Here is a 17,198-nt window from a genome sequence, read left to right as displayed (position 1 = left end):
ATAGATAGATAGGTAGATAGATAGATAATCAAACTTGCTAGGGGTGGAAAAACAGGACAAATAAGAAAAGGAAATTATTTTCATACCCTAACCCTTAGAAAGTTATAATGCAATACATTTGCTTGATAAATGAATATTATAGTTAAAATCATAAAAAGCAATTACAGTGACATTTTCAGCCATCTGCATGTACAATGCCAATTATGTTGAGATGTCCACGACTATATATTTAAACTAACTCCAGTTAATAAAAGTGCCTATTTAAAAAATCAGTTCACTTTACAAATGAAACAACAGTTAATACCAATTATCAGTTGTCAAGGAAACAGCTGAATACTAAAAGGCGGGTATTTTGCTCCTTTAGCTTATGCAATCTGCTTTCTAGATGGGTGCATAGGATATAAAATCAAACATCTATGAGATTACAATGGTTAGGTCAGATATTCTTCCTTTGACATTTAAACACTACCATTAAAGTTATATTGAAACACTATTAATTATGCTTGATTGTATTCTTGTCTAGGTTTTAAAGCATATAATTACAGAGTATTTATATCCTAAAACATTTCTATATTACTAGTTAGAAAAATATGCTTTAGAATATTGTGAGATTTCTCCTCCTTTTGAAAGAAACACTTTATGGAAAATTAAAAAGGTTTGTACATCCATTTCACTTTCACATAAATCATATACCAAAAAAGTTACATATTAGACTTTAAAAGAATCATTTGATCATAATTTTTTTCTGATTTATATTTTTTAAACTTTAAAAATTTATTAGAGAATTTTTGTGCAAACTACTTTTCATTGTTTGGTGTTATTCTTCGATAGAGTCTTATTTTTTAATTGTGTAAGGGCTGCCTAATTTGTAGCAACTGTAGATAATAAAGTAATAATAAAGTTCAAATTTTCTCATATTAACTATAAGTTGAACACATTATATAAATTAGTTTTTAAAATTTTGATATTTAAAATGATATATCTTATAAGGAATTAATATTCAAAATATATAACTTATACAACTCAACACTAATAATAATAATAATAATTCAATTAAATATGGGCAGAAGACCTAAATAAGCATTTTTCAAAAGAAGACATACAGATGGCCAATAGACACATGAAAAGATGTCCAACATCATTCATCATCAGAGAAATGCAAATTAAAACCACAATGAGATATAATTTACACCTGTCAGAATGGCTAAATCAAAACCACAAGAAATAACAAATGGTGAGGATGTGGAGAAAAAGGAAGCACTGTGCACTGTTGGTGGGAATGCAAATTGGTGCAGCCACTGTGGAAAACAGCATGGAGGTTCCTCAAAGTTAAAAATAGAATTACCATATGATCCAGTAATCCACTACTGGGTATTTACCCAAAGAAAATGAAAACACTAGTTCAAAAAGATTATGCACCCCTATGTTTATGGCAATATTATTTACAATAGCCAAGATACAGAAGCAGCTCAATTGTTCACTGATGGATAAATGAATAAAGAAGATATGTGTGTGTGTATACATATGTATATACATGTATACACACACACATATATAACACATAATGGATATTGCTCAGACATTAAAAAGAATGAATTTTGTCATTTACAACAACATGGATAGATCTAGAGGGTATAGTACTAAGTGAAATAATTAAGTCAGAGAAAAACAAATACTATATGATTTCATTCACATATGGAATTTAAGAAACAAAACAAGTGAATAAACAAAAAGAAACAAAAAACAAAAAAAAACAAAAAAACAAAAACAAAAAAAACACCAGAGAAACAAGCAAACAAACAAACAAACAAAAACCCTGACTCCTAAATACAGAGACCAAACTGATGGTTGCCAGAGGAAAGATGGGTGGGCAGATGGGTGACACAGATAAATGGAATTAAGAATGTACTTATCTTGATGTGCTGAAAACTCTACAGAATTGTTGAATCGTTATATTATACAGCTGAAACTAATGTAACACTATATGTTAATTATACCTCAATAAAATTTTGATGTTTAAAAATCTTTGGTAGGTGGAAAATATATATTTAGTCATGATAACTTCTGCTTTACCTCTGATTTGCTTATGGTTAGTTATAAAAGAATCAGCACAATCATAAAAGTTAGCATACTGAGGACATTACAAATTATCAGGACTTGTGGTTTCTGAAGTATAGTCCCTGAATAAGTAATATCAGCATCACCAGAGCACATAACAGAAGTGCAAATTATCAGGCCTCAATCCAGCACTGTGGAATCAAAGATTTTGTGGGTGGCCCCAGTAATTGGTTCCAACTTGTCCTGCTGGTTATGCTGATGCATGCACAAGCTTGAGAACCACTGGACTAGACTAGTATTTCCCAAACACTTGTCCATAAACTGATGTTGATAAAGACAAAATCATACCACTTGGCATCAGGGAAAAAATTACAGCCAGCAGCACTTTCTTAGAAAAATGTTAAATTTTTCTAAGATGTTATCTTAGAGTATTTGCTGGTATTAGGCTGTATTTGCCTTATTAAAATACTGGTGATAGTCTCTTTTAAAGGTGCTTTCTAGTAAAATTAAAAACTTGGAACTCTGTATCCATTCTTAATATTAATATCCATTCTTAATATTTTTCTTTTCTGTTGTCGGTAAGGGGTGAATATTGGGTTTATGGTGAGTAAATTACTAATTGATGTCCACTCCCTTTATTCGTTGATGTGAAAGTTGATGAAGTTCTAGAACCTAGGTGAGGTTCGGTGGGTTAGGTCCAGAGCCGATGACCAAGAAAGAATTCTTGAGACATCTTTGGTGCAAAATGGTGGTTTATTAAAGCACGGGGACAGGACCCGTGGGCAAGAAGAGCTGCTGCCCCCGGTTGTGAGGGATGGCAGGTTATGTACCCTGCGGTTGTGGGAAGGTGAGGGAAAGGGAGGTTTCAACGGAGCTTTCATATGCTAAAGAGGGCCTACAAGGTGCCCAGATACGGGAGGCTTGATCAATGTTGTCTTTTGGCAAGTCATTAACATCAAGATAGTTGGGAGATTCTTGTCTTGCAGGATTGTGATCTCTGCAAGTTAACTATTTGTTTCTCATTTATGGCAGTCAGGGGTGCCTGAGGAATGTTACACATATTACCAAGGGGAGCGGGTGGAGAGGGGGTGCAAGGTGCCAGCTTTTCCTTTGTCCTCAGTCAGCCTCCTGCTCCCTCATCAAAAGTGACACAGCAAAATTAAAATCTCTCTAAGTCAACTAACTATATGTAGGGTTGGACAAAACTCCAAATCTGTGTCAATAAATTTTTTTAAATAGCACATCATTCCTATGTGTTGTTAACTGTTGCCGTTCCCAAATATCCCCCTTTAAAAATTCAATTTGTCCTACATCGTAACTGATCACTATAGTTCTTAATAGGTTACCTGTTGTCTTCCAACATCAATGAGATCAGCACAAGAGCACAACGATTCTGAATATAGAAAAGGTGGAGTTCACTGAAGAAATACTGTTTGCTACAATATGGTCAGGGCTTGCCTTCTAAACATCTTTCCTGAGTTTTATGGGATTTGCTATTAACATCAAGCCTTACAGGTTATAAATCCACTGAAATTGGGCTTTGCTTTTTCAGCTTACAGAAAGTGCTTTTATTGAGGACATTAATTACCTCCCTCAAAATCCAATGATAAGACACTGATCCTTTTTGTAGACCTATCCACAGCATTTAAGGAAGAAAAAATAACCTCATAATTGAGTTCAAACACTTCTTCACTTGATTTCCTAATTTTACTCCTACTCACTGACTACTTTTTTTCCCTTTTCCCAGCCCTCTTAAACTTATTTGTATCAAGTCTCGATATTTAAATAACTACTCCAGGGGCACCTGGGTGGCTCAGTGGGTTAAGCCTCTGCCTTCGGCTCAGGTCATGATCTCCAGGTCCTGGGATCAAGCTCCGTATCCGGCTCTCCACTCAGCGGGGAGCCTGCTTCCTCCTCTCTCTCTCTCTCTGCCTGCCTCTCTGCCTACTTGTGATCTCTGTCAAATAAATAAATAAATAAAATCTTAAAAAAATAAAATAAAATAAAATAAAATAAATAAACAAATAAATAACTACTCCATACTAATGCCCTTGGTGAATGCATCAAGTCTCATGTCTGTAAATAAGATCTTGTATGCTGAAGTTTTCCAAATACATACCTCTGATCTTGACCAAACATCAGAAACCAGTTGAGTTAATACAACACATATATTTTATCTCTACATCAAGGTGTAGCAGGATCTAACTCAATATATCCAAAAAAAAAAAAAAAAGCAGCACTCATTCCTCCCCAAAATCAACTCTCAATTTTTCCGTATCACTTATTAGAAGTGAAATCCATTCAACTACTGAAGCCAAAAAATGTGAAGCCATTTTTCACTCATCTTTTTTCTCACATCTTTAATTTATCAAGAAATCAAGTTGGCTCTACCTTCAAACTCTAACTATTTCTCACTGTATTTGTGCTATTTCCCTGACTTAGGTCATGACTGTTTTTACATTTTAGCCTCCTAAGTACTCTACCTGCTTGCTCTCTTACCCGCTTTGGTCTATCATCAACCCAATAATCAGAGTTATTTAGTCAGATCATGTCACTTCTCAGGCCAAAACCTCCATTGTCTTCTGATCTCTCCTAAAACAATAGCCAAAGGCCCTATTCTTGCCTATGAGTCCCTAGATGAGTTCACCAATCCTTTCCTCCTTTTGGCTTATTCCCTGCTACTTGGACAGGGGCGCCTGGGTGGCTCATTTGGTTAAGCATCTGCCTTCAGCTCAGGTCATGATTCAGGGGTCCTGGGATTGAGACACCCCCCCCGCGCCCCCGGCTCTGCTCAGCGGGAAGCCTGTTTCTCCCTCCCCCTCTGCCTACTGCTCCCCCTGCTTGTCCTCTTTCTCTCTCTCTGTGTGTCAGATAAATAGATAAAATCCTAAAAAACAAACAAACAAACAAAAAACATACCCGGGACATTTTAGGTTTGGAAACTTTTTGTTGTTTTATTTTTATTTTTATTTTTTTTAAGTTTGGAGAATTTGACCTTATTCTTTTCTAAGCCTGAAACACATTTCTCTTAACATCTTCATGGTATGGTCCCTTACCTCCTATAAGTCTTTGCCCAAAAGACATTTTCTCTCCATGAACCTAATCTACCTATTTAGAATGGAAACTTCCACCAATCATAGCACTCCCTATTTCCCTTCCTACTGTTTTCCTCTATGGTACTTATAGCATCTAACATTCTTTATATTTTAAAATTTATTTTATTGTTACTCTCCCTCTTTCAGTGTTTAACCTTGTGATAGTAGTGAGGTAATGATTTTTGTCCATTTTGTTCATAGCTGTAACCTTAGCACTCATAACAAAGCCTGGCCCAGAGGAATTGTCCATAAATACTTTTGAATTAATTTTTGAATAAATTATCAGGATGTTTTTGTAAAAGAATACTCTTCAGGCAGTTTTCCATAGAAAGTACAGAGGAGGGAAAGTCCCTCTGCAGCTAGACTCAAAGGCCTAGAGTAAGGTCACGTGTCTATGGTTTTCCTCTCACACTATCACTCTTCATTTATCACTGTTTTCATAATACAAATATTTTGAAAAACACTGTATCAATAATTTCTTATCCCATGAAAATTTCATTTAAAATCTATCATACCATATCTGGAAGATCATTTTAGTTCCTTTCCAATAATAACTAGTCAATGACATTATGTCCACTGCTTGCTTGGTATATGCTATATAAAATATACACGCAACATTTTTCATCCACCCCCACCCTCCTCCATTCCCCTTTTCTCTCTCACCTTACTGCATTTTTCTTTCCTTAAGGGCTCGTGCAACTCTACAAAAAGGTTAGATACACATACATATTAATTTATCTTTTCAATGATCCTTCTCTTATGCAACAGTGCCTCACTTATCCTGACTGCTTTTAATCAAGATTACATTGTGGTGATTCTTGCTATAAGGACTTCTGCTGTATTTTAACTTAGAGCGTCCGAAATCTGTGGCGGAATTATATCCCCATGTATAATTACTCCCAGCAGTCTCAAACAGCATCAGGCTTTCAGAAATCTGTGAGTGGGAATTCCTGAAGTCTCACCCTCATTTACAACTATTGCTTTGATTTGTAAGTATAAACAATTCAAGATGAGTCATTTCTAGCAGGTGTCAAGATTTAGAGCTTTGAGTTGTATTTAATTTTCAATTGATTCTTCATGGACTGGTTTTGGAAATAAAATGAACAGCTTTTTGTGGAGTTTGCAGAAGGATTTCTGTATTAGCCGGCTAGAGCTATCATAAAAAAAATACCTCAGACTGGGTAACTTAAACAACAGAAATTTATTTTCTCACAGGTGGGGAAACTAGACATCCAGACCAAGGTAACAGCAGGTATTGTATCTTTTGAGGTGTCTCTCTTTGGCTTGCAGATGGCCTTTTGCTGGGTCCTCACATGATCTTATTTCTGCACGTGCGTCATGGTGTCTGTCTATGTGTCCCCAATCTCCTCATTTTATAATTGGATTAGGATCCATTTAATGGTCTCAATTTACTCATCACTTTAAAGATCCCATCTGCAAATGCAGTCATATTCTGAGGTACTGGGGATTAGGATTTCATTTCTTTTTTTTTTTTTTAAGATTTTATTTATTTGACAGAGAGAGATCACAAGTAGGCAGAGAGGCAAGCAGAGAGAAAGGAGGAAGCAGGCTCCCCGCCAAGCAGAGAGCCCAATGTGGGATTCGATCCCAGGACCCTGAGATCATGACCTGAGCTGAAGGCAGAGGCTTAACCCACTGAGCCACTCAGGTGCCCCTTGGGATTAGGACTTCAACATATGAACATATGAACTTTGCAGACACAAAATTCAGTCCACAACAATCCTTCAGAAGTCAGTGATCTTGGTTTGAACTAATCTTTTAGCTCCACTACCTTTACTCTGTCTCATATTTTCTCTCATATACATAATATGAAATAATCTTTGCCTCAAGTTAGAATTATGCTAATTCATTAATATAAATATAGAGTTCACTACTTAGATTTTGATATATTACTCTTGCTTTTTACCCTAAAATAGTACCACATTTGGTGAGAAAACAAGGCATCACATGCTGAAAATTAAATTAACTTATATTACATTTACATATGAATTCACTTGAAAATATTCATTAATATGAAATCTATAGAATGTCTATTATTGCTGTAAAGATTATAAAACATATATGTTAAAGTCCATTAAACATACGAAAATCTAGTAAGCAAAAATAATGATAAAAAATTAAACTTATCCAAAGAGAAATCTGGATGTGCCTCGACTCCTGGGAGGTATCTTTATATGTTTGGAATGTCCCGCCCAATAGAGTATGTGGAGGCCTTGACCACTGAACAAACTAACAATGTAATTTATGACAGGAGATTTGTGCCACACAGTATATGCTTTACAAACCCTGGAAGGGTTGGAGTCTAAAGATTAGCCACATAATACCTTTTCCATCTCAGGAGGGGTTGGAGATTGAAGGTCAGTTTTGCAGACAGTCCACAATAAATCTCCAATAAAATTTCTAGATAGCAAGATTCAAGTGAGCTCTTCTGGTTAGCAATATTCCATGTGTATCATTACACATCAGTACCAGAAAAACTAAGGCTGTCCATGACTCCACACGGAGAAGACAACTGAAAGCCCCACATTTAGATCTTTCCGGTACTTTGCCCCATGCACATTTTCCCTTGGCTGGTTTCAATATGTATCCTTTAGCTTTAATAAATCATACCTGTGAGTATAACAGCTTTCAGTGGATTTTGTGAGTCCTCCCAGCAAATTACCAAATCTGAAACTAATCTTGTTGACTGTGTTCCCCCCAACTTTACAATGGTGTATATAAGTAATTAAAGGGATTTAAATGGTATTTACAAAAGATATAAAATGTAACAGGTAAACACAGGGTGAGGATGTGATCTTTACCTAAGGGAATCAAAGTAGAGTTTCCCAGAAGAGAGGAAAGCTAATTAGAAATTTGGTGAACAATGGAAATGTCATTTCAAGTATGTGGAATAGTATGTTAATAGACAGTGAGTGGCAAGAAAGTGAGAAAAAGAGTGTTTTGAAGAATGGACAGTACTTTGCTGCACATGCTAAGAATCTACTCATTTTTAGATGAATATAATTATAAGTGACACCATGTCTTCAGTCTAGTGATACTAATTTTAGACTTCTAGCATCCAAAACTGTGAGGGAATAAATTTCTGTTGTTTTAAGCCATCAAGTCTGTAGTAATTGTTCCAGTCATAGGAAGCTAAAGAGTCTAAGAAACTTACACAAGTTTTGTCTTAAGTCCTTGTCTGAAAACTAAACTGTACTGCATAGAATGAAAATCCACAAGATCAAGCAAAGAAAAGCTGTATGCAAGCTATCAGCTGAAAAATCCCTAGAGGTTGGACAAGGGTAGGAGATGATCAATTTCCAACCTTAAAACAATTATTGCAAAAATATCCAGGAAATTGAAACCAGTAATAAAAAGGAAAAGGGCAGGGAAAAATACAAAACATATATACATAAACATACAGAAAAACAAACTTGAAAATTACGAAATAAAAAATTCAGTTTGAGATGAAAAGCAAATTAAACACTATAGAAAGAAAGATCAGCAAACTTGAGAATATAGTAATATCAACTATACAAATTGAAGCACAAAAAGAAAAAATGGCAGTTAACAAATTCTGAGTAGTTTATGGAATATCAACCTAACAGACATGTAATTGAAGTTCCAGAACAGGGGAGGAAAAAGTCAAGAACTAGGAAAAAATATTTGAAGAAAAGTGGCAAAAATTTTTCCAAAAAACATAAAAATTATAAACCTACAGATTCAAAAACTTTAACAAACCCTGAGCAAAATAACTGTAAAGAAAGCATCAAGGCATCGTCAAGTCATTGTGTCAGTAATGGCATATTACATGAAAACATTGCAAATACATATTTACTATGTATTTAAATATTTCAGACCTATGGCAGTTAAAAAAATGAAGAAAATCTAAAAGTCTATCTACAAGAAAAATTAAATAAAAATTATGTATGAGCAAATTTTTCCTATCTGATGAAAACATACCATGAATCAACTGCTATTCTTCATTATTTGTCCTTTTCTATTTATTTTAGAATAGGTAGTGATCAATAAACAACAAAAATGTCTTTTCCAGTTTGCAAAGTCAGTCTACAGCAATTGAAAATCATCAATTTATAATATCACAATAATATAACAAATTTCAGTTTGGGAAATAGTCAACATTCAGAGTAATTCAGGAGCAACATAAGAGATTTTCATGAAGAGTGCATGTAGAAAAATATACTGTGTTTTATCAAAATTGCATTCTTGTTTTATTGGTGTGACCATTTAATTTCAACCAAATTAGTAAAAGGTGAATGCTTGATATATTTTCCACATTTTCTCCAAGGTTCAGAATTTAATGTGATTGAAAGGACCATTTTTTATATTTTAAGTATATATTTTAATACATGAAGATTTAACAAGTGATGAGGGGAAAGATTAAATATACTTAAACAAAGGAAATTCATGTTCCTAAGGATTCCTAAAGATTTCCCAGAACAAAAGGGTAAAATAAAGCAAGGTATAAATTAAAAAGCAAAAAGTCAATTCAGGTTGATTACAATTCAAAGTGGAAGCTACATTATTTTCACCTATTTTCACTTATCCCAAAACAAATTTGTCTTTGGCCCAACCTCTAGTTCTCAAAGCCATAACACAACTTTAGTACCATCATGTTTTGGCCAAGTTAAGGATACGAAGAAGGCTATGAAGAAAGATTTAACATTTGGAGAATAGTAGAAATCGGAAACAAAGAGCAGATTCAGTTAAATTATAAGTCCTACGCCTTGACAATTTATGGGAAAAACAATCATCTTTTAAAGCTATGGTTCTCAAACTAGTATTTATCAGAATCATTTGCTTAAAACAAAGATTGCAGGTTTCTTCCTCAGAACTTCTGATTCAGTAAATCTGGGGTAGGGCCAAAAAAAATTTGCATTTCCTAGTTTTTCAAGTGAAATATCCCTGCTGGTCTAACAAGCAGTTTGGGGAACCATTGTATTAAGCTGATACCTACCTTGTTAGTAATTTGTGTGCCTATGATACATTTTAACAGAATTTGTGCACTGGGCTAGAAATAAATGCATCATTCTTACCTTTATGTGGCTGCTATAAATTTCCTATATTTTCTTATAAAGATAGCTTCCAATAGACTTAGAAATTATTGAGGAAATAGACTTGACCATATAATGGTCATATAAATAAAACTATTAATATTGTCCCTGTTGATCTATTTTAAGATAGCTTAATATCTTGACATCATTGGCCTTGTTTTATTTTTTTGTTCTTTTTGAAGATTTTATTTATTTATTTGAGAGAGAGATCGTGCAAACAAGGGAAGCAGGCTCCCTGCTGAGCGAGGAGCCTGATGTGGGGCTTGATCCAAAACTCCTGGATCATGACCTGAGCTGAAGACAGAAGCTTAACTGACTGAGCCACTCATGCACCCCTCATTAGGCTTGTTTTAAAAACATAAAGAACTATGGGGTGCTTAGTGGCTCCTTTGGTTGAGCATCTGACTGATGGTTCTGGCTCAGGTCATGATCTCAGTGTCATGAGATCAAGCTTTGTGTCAAGTTTTGTGCTGAGTGTGGAGCCTGTTTAAGATGCTTGCTCTGTCTCTGTTCCTCCACCCTCACTCCCTGCTTTCAGCCTCTCTCTCTTAGAAAGGAAGAGAGGGAGGGAGGGAAAGGGAGAGAGAGAAAGAACCTTGCATTAAGCTAAACTTGCATAATAACGGATATAGCCTCAAGAAGTTAATCAAATTATAATAATTAACAATCTTTATATCATAAATAACAATATTTATATCTCATCATATTAAAGTAAGTACATGAGAAAGTAATAATTTTTTTGAGGAATACAAAACAAAAACACCATTTTTAAAATTTGAACAATTTACATTAACTTGGAGTTAGTTACTGGACTATGTTTCTACACAAGTGAAAGTAGAAAATTAATTAGTTAATACAAAAGCTTTACATAAAATTTTTTTAAAAGTGCTTAAAACTGAAAAATAATTGAGGTCCAGCTTATTGGGAGACTTAAACAGTCTGAGCCACTTTTCTTGGGAATCCCTTTGAAGCACAGACAGCTATTTACTGCTTCTGATGAATGGCACCTTGCAAGTAGCTGCAGGTAACAGTTCTAAGTGATCTACTTCCAGTAGCATGTAGCTTCACTGTGTCCTGGGCTGGGATTAACCCATAAATCTGATGAAAAGTTAAACAAGAGCACAGATCAATGGAGGTTCCCAAGACCCCACATCTTCCTTTCTCTCCTCTCCTGTGAGTTCATTAAAAGTTGAAATCCTAATTCAGTGTTTTGGAATCTGTATACAATATTAAATCTCATTAATACACTTTTAATAATTCAACAATCATACAGAGCACTTCAGTTGTTTACTAGTAGCTGTTGATTTTAGTGACTTTTGCCTTCTGACTCTCCAAATGACTATAGTATTTACAATATACTACTGAAAAGCTTCCAAAGACTTAGGGCTTAGTGTAGGCCTTCTGAGTCAGGATGCTTGAGTTCAAATTCTTGTTCTATCCCCTATTAACTGAGTAAACTTTGGCCAGGTCTCCTGTGCCTTAGTAGGCCTGGGGAAAAGAGTTACTTTACAGATGAAACAAGAACCTGTATGTTTATCTCTGGGGACAACTAGAAGTCTGGAACTGACCCATGACCCAAATAAGGGAAACAAGTGTTATAACTAATAACTTACTATGTATTATTTAAAGTTTAAAAATTCCTCCCTGGTGGCACCAAACTGGTGAAGTTATTTATGGTATATACTGGTATTTCCACTTAGACACTTTTGATTAAGTAAGTGATTAGGAGCATTAAAAATCCCACTGGAAACTTTTAGGGATGTCTCTCAACACTAAGGTTTATCATACATATCATGATGGTTCAATCTGGACATGCAGTGTGTTCTGTACAAATGAGAAAGACTTTGACAAGTTGAACCTGGAAATCTCTCCTGGATCTTGGCACTTCCCCACACTCTATCTACTGCTCTACTGCCTTTTAAAACCTTCCAGGTGTATGTTCTATGGAATCTTTGTAGTCCTTTCAATTACGTGACTCATTGCAATCTGTGCAGATGGAAAAATAAAGAAAAGAGGAAAGGGAAGGAACCATTGTTACCAGATGACTTCCCACCCATTCCTGGCATGAAGTTGCACAAATGAAATAATTTTTATGAGGAATGCCTACCAATGGATGTTGGAGAGATGGATCCCTGGCTAAGGCAAAGAGCTAAATAAACTTAGTGAAGAAATTCAAAAAGAGGGCAATTCAACCAAGCATATTGTACTTTGGTTGCTTTTGTCTTTTCTAGAGAAAAGTACAGCAACAGAAACAGCTGGTGGCTTCAGGGCCATAGACTTGCTGCATGCGATTCAGCCAGTAATACCCAATGACAGTTTGGAAAATGACTATTTTTCCCAAAATATAATCCCTATATGAATAAAATTACTTAAAGCTTACAAATGTGGGAGAAAATCAAGAGACTACAGAAACACGAACATACTCAGTTCAATCTTCAAAGCTACTTTATAGATTATTTATATTTATTTATTATTTTTATTTATTTATTTATTTATTATTTACTTATTTATTATTTATTTATTTATTTATATTTATATTTATAGATTATTCCAAACTCATTTCTGAACTTCTACTTAAATCAGCCATTGTGCTTGGGAAATCAAAGAGCTATCTCCCTTGTATCAGATACTGTTAAATGGACAAGCATGTTAGTTTTTACTCAGGACTCTCACTTACTAAAGCTTTTGCAGAAATATAGATGGAGGGGCAAACACCTAATTTGTTAAGCTCTATGAAGGTGAAAGTAAATAGCACACCTAAAAAGAATTGTCCAAATCTATCCTTAAATATTAAAGTGTACTTCTCCTAAGGCCACTGAGATGTAGCGAGTGTAAGTAACTTTGATAAGCTGTAAAAATTCTAAAATTTCTCCTAACTCCACACTTTTGTTCAAGATATGGTTGATGCTTTGATAGAAGAGGCTCCAGCTGCTTGAACCCCTGATACGACTAAATTGTTGTAGAGACAAGATGAAATTAGAGGAACTATGGGCAACTCCTTGCCTGGTTACGACAAATGGAAACTCTTGATGGAAAAATAGTTATAATTATTCAAAAGAAAGAAAATAAGAATAAAAGGAGTTTAAAAAAAAACTCAAAAAGGATTACACTGAATGTTAAGTATCCAGAAGATTGATTTAAAATAGCACTAAAAAGGAGGCAATAGATGCTATAACTCTAAAATTTTAATAAATCACCATATAAAGGTTAGGTGTTCTGACTGCCCCAGCAACTCTTCGAACTATGAAAACACTGTGACAGATTTGCTGAATTTTCCCTAGCCTCAATAATTTTTGAAAACTCTGATTACTATAATATAAATATAATTATAATATAATATAATATAATATAAATATGTTATAATATAATATAAAATATAATATAAATATAATATAAAACAAGGAATTTATAATCCTTGAATCAATGGCAATTAAAACTGAGTGGAACAAAAGTGAAGAATATGATGAGTCTGGGTGACAGGATGGACGAAGTCACTTAGATCAACCCCCTAGCAAGGGAGGCAAAGCTGTTAAAATTAATATGAGTAAAATGTCCTGAGGGTGGCGAAGAAGCTTTAGATTGCTGGACACTGGTACCCAATATAACGTCATACTAAAACTTGGTAAGAAAAAGTTAATAGGCAGTATAATACATCTGGAAAGATGTAACGAACAACTGTAGAGGATACAGGTAAAATTATGGCTTAAAATATAGGAATTTACTAACAAATTTTGTACGGTTGTCTTACCCAGCCAGAATGTATCATGGGAACAGAGGTAATGTTCAAATGGGAGATTCCTTACTTACCCAAATTATTGGGGAAAAAAGTTGTCCTGAAAATCTGTGTTTCATTCTCTTCTAATGGTACATGGTAGATGGAAATATTTAAAATTATCTAAGCCCAGCCAAGTGGCTAATTTAAAACAATTAAGATAGACTAGGGTTGGATACCTGAGGTGCATAAAGAAATTCTAATTTTAATTAAAGTTCTTTTAGATGCAGGTATATCAATATCCACAAATTCCTTATGTAATGACCTGTGAGAAAATGAATTCTGGAGAGATTCACTGTATATTATAGAAACCTTAATAAATTACAGCCCCATGCCACAAGTAGTACACAATATGATATCACATATTCAAACTGTGCAATAAAATAAGGGAATATCTAATTTTGTGATCAACTTAACTAACGCTTTCTTTTCTATTTCTACTCATAAAGAAATTGAAGGCCAATTTGCATTCATGTGACATGGATGAAAAAATATGCTTTTACTGTGTTCTCAGAAAGACATTTAAATTCTTCTGCTATCCCTATACCTAATGAGATAAACTTTTTTGTTTGTTTTGTTTTGTTTTTTGCTATACACTAAATCCCCAAAACTTACTCATCATACTGGAAATGTAAACCCCTGACCAATATCTATCTTTCCATTTCCCCTACCTTACCCCAGCCCTAGTAATCACCATTCTACTCTCTGTTTCTGTGGCTCCAGCACGAAAGTCATATAAATGAGAGCACACAAGACAGTGTATTTGTTTTCCTCTGACTTATATTACTTAGCATAATACCAATAAAGGCCATCCATATTGCCACAAATGGCAGAATTTCCTTTTTTCTCATGGCTGAAAAATATCCCATTGTATAAATAAAACACATCTTCTATACCCATTCATACACTGGTAGACACTTATATTGTTTCCATACTTTAGCTAACATGAATAATCCTACAGTGATCATGGGAGTGCAGACAACTCTTCAATATTTTGTTTTTATTTCCTTTGGATATATACCCAGAAGTAGAATTACTAGATAATATGATAGGTAGTTCCATTTTTAATTTTTTGAGGAAACTCCATATTATTTTCTATACTGACTTCACCAATTTACATTCCTATCAACAGTGAAGAAGAATTCCCTTTCTCTACACCCTTGTCAAAACTTGTTATCTCCTATCTTTTTTATAATATCCATTCCAACAGGTTAGGTGATATCCCATGGTTTTGGTTTGCATTTCCCTGATGAGTAGTAATATCAAATACATTTTCATGTACCTTATGGCCATTTGTATAATAATTTTTCTTTGGAAAAATGTCTACTCAGTTCCAACCTCATTTTTAATTTGATTGTTTTATTTGCTATTGAGTTGTATATGTTCTTTATCTATTGTGGGTATTAGAGATAAACTTGGACTTGATTCAGTTGGAAAGTACAGTTACTTATTATACTAGTGATATATTATTTATATATCAATCTGAACCCTAAGCTAAAACTTAATTATAAAAGTTTGTTAGTCATATGACCCCAGATGGCTGATTAACCCAACAGAGTTCAACAAATATTTTTCTGAAAACACAATAAAAGCATATTTCTGAATTTCTGAACAGGGTTCAACAAAAATGGTAAAATACCTAAACATCTCTTGGACGGGGTGACTAGGCATTCCTCAGACAACCAAAAATAAGTTGCTATTCCTGTGAATTCCAAAATCAAAGTAAAATGCACTAAAATTGATTAAGTTGTTCAGTTTCCATAGAAATCACATATACTATCTGAGAAATTTATTAGCTCCTATTCATAAAATTAAGAAAGAAAAAAAAAGAAAGAGTGAGCCAAATTTGAGTGGGGCTTTGAGAAATAGTAGGGTGTTTTTTTTTCTTTTTTGGGGGGATCTAAAAAACATAACACAATCAATCCCTTTATAACCTGATTTCCCCACACTCATCATGAAACAAACCTCTCTCCCCTCATGCTCACCCAAATGATTTGGGAAATGTTTCTTAAAGGACCATTATTGCCACCCAGAAGTAACTGATTGTATTTTGGACTACAAAGTAACCTGGTGCAATTTCATCAACTTGAAAACAACTCAGCTTTTATTGTTATTGGGGCTTTAATTGAAACTGTTTCTATTATGGGAGCTACAAACTTATTTTAAGACTTCAGATAGCCATTTTTGTGGATTATGTCATATCATGGAGGAAAATGGAAAGAAAATTTTCCTCTTTAAGTGAAAACAGTATACTCAAGAACACACAGGAGTAAGGACCACTAGGGGTACTCATCACATATACAAATAGAAAGCTCTTGTCCCTTTGGGTCCTACATCTTCCTGTGGAGTTATATTAGGATGTAACAGAATGGCTCCCTCCCTATGACACATTATCAAAGTGTGACAAAAAAACAACATGGTTTGTAGATGAACATCAAGGCAAAAGACAAGCCCAAACTGCATTGTACTTAGAAAGCAGCTACCCTGATAGTGTTGATGGCATTACAGTAATTAAATAGGTAAAAGATAAATCTGTTCAATGGGCAGAATTGAGTGTTCCTTGAGACATTAGAGGAATTAGGTAACAGCAAAGGTGCCTTTTGCCCATTCCTGGGCAATAACCAATGGTGTTGCAATATGGTCCAGAAAATGAGCCCAAGATAACTGGAAAAAGCAAGTGTTTACAACAAAGCTATAACAGTAGGTGCTTAAAAATATTCTTTTAACATTGGAACAATAGCATCATTAGCATAGTCAGATATATAATCTCCCAAGGTGAATAATCATACATACTTGGATGTATGAATTCTAATGTTTATTTTTAAATTACCTCATAGTCAAACATCATAACAGAATCTGTTATTTAACCAAAAACACATTTATTTCAATGGAAAAGATTAGCATATGTATATGTTGGAAACAATATTTTCATACTATGATATGAGCTTTATTTTCTATTTCAAGAGAAGTTAAATCAAGTTTAAGTAAGGCTCTACTTTGGCCATATTTGCTCTATAAGAACCCATGTTTTTCCCTATTACCAGGTTAAACATGCCAAAGATGAACAGGATGCATCTTGTGTTTTATTTCAAAACAGAAAAAGCATTTATAAACCAAAAGCTAAATATGATCCAGAAATATCTGACACTGCTTTTTAATATACTTTGCTTTTAATAATAATTTCAGATGAGACCAATT

Source organism: Martes martes, assembly GCF_963455335.1.
Source record: "Martes martes genome assembly, chromosome: 2".
NCBI classification, from domain to species: domain Eukaryota; kingdom Metazoa; phylum Chordata; class Mammalia; order Carnivora; family Mustelidae; genus Martes; species Martes martes.
This window is presented reverse-complemented; position numbering follows the sequence as displayed.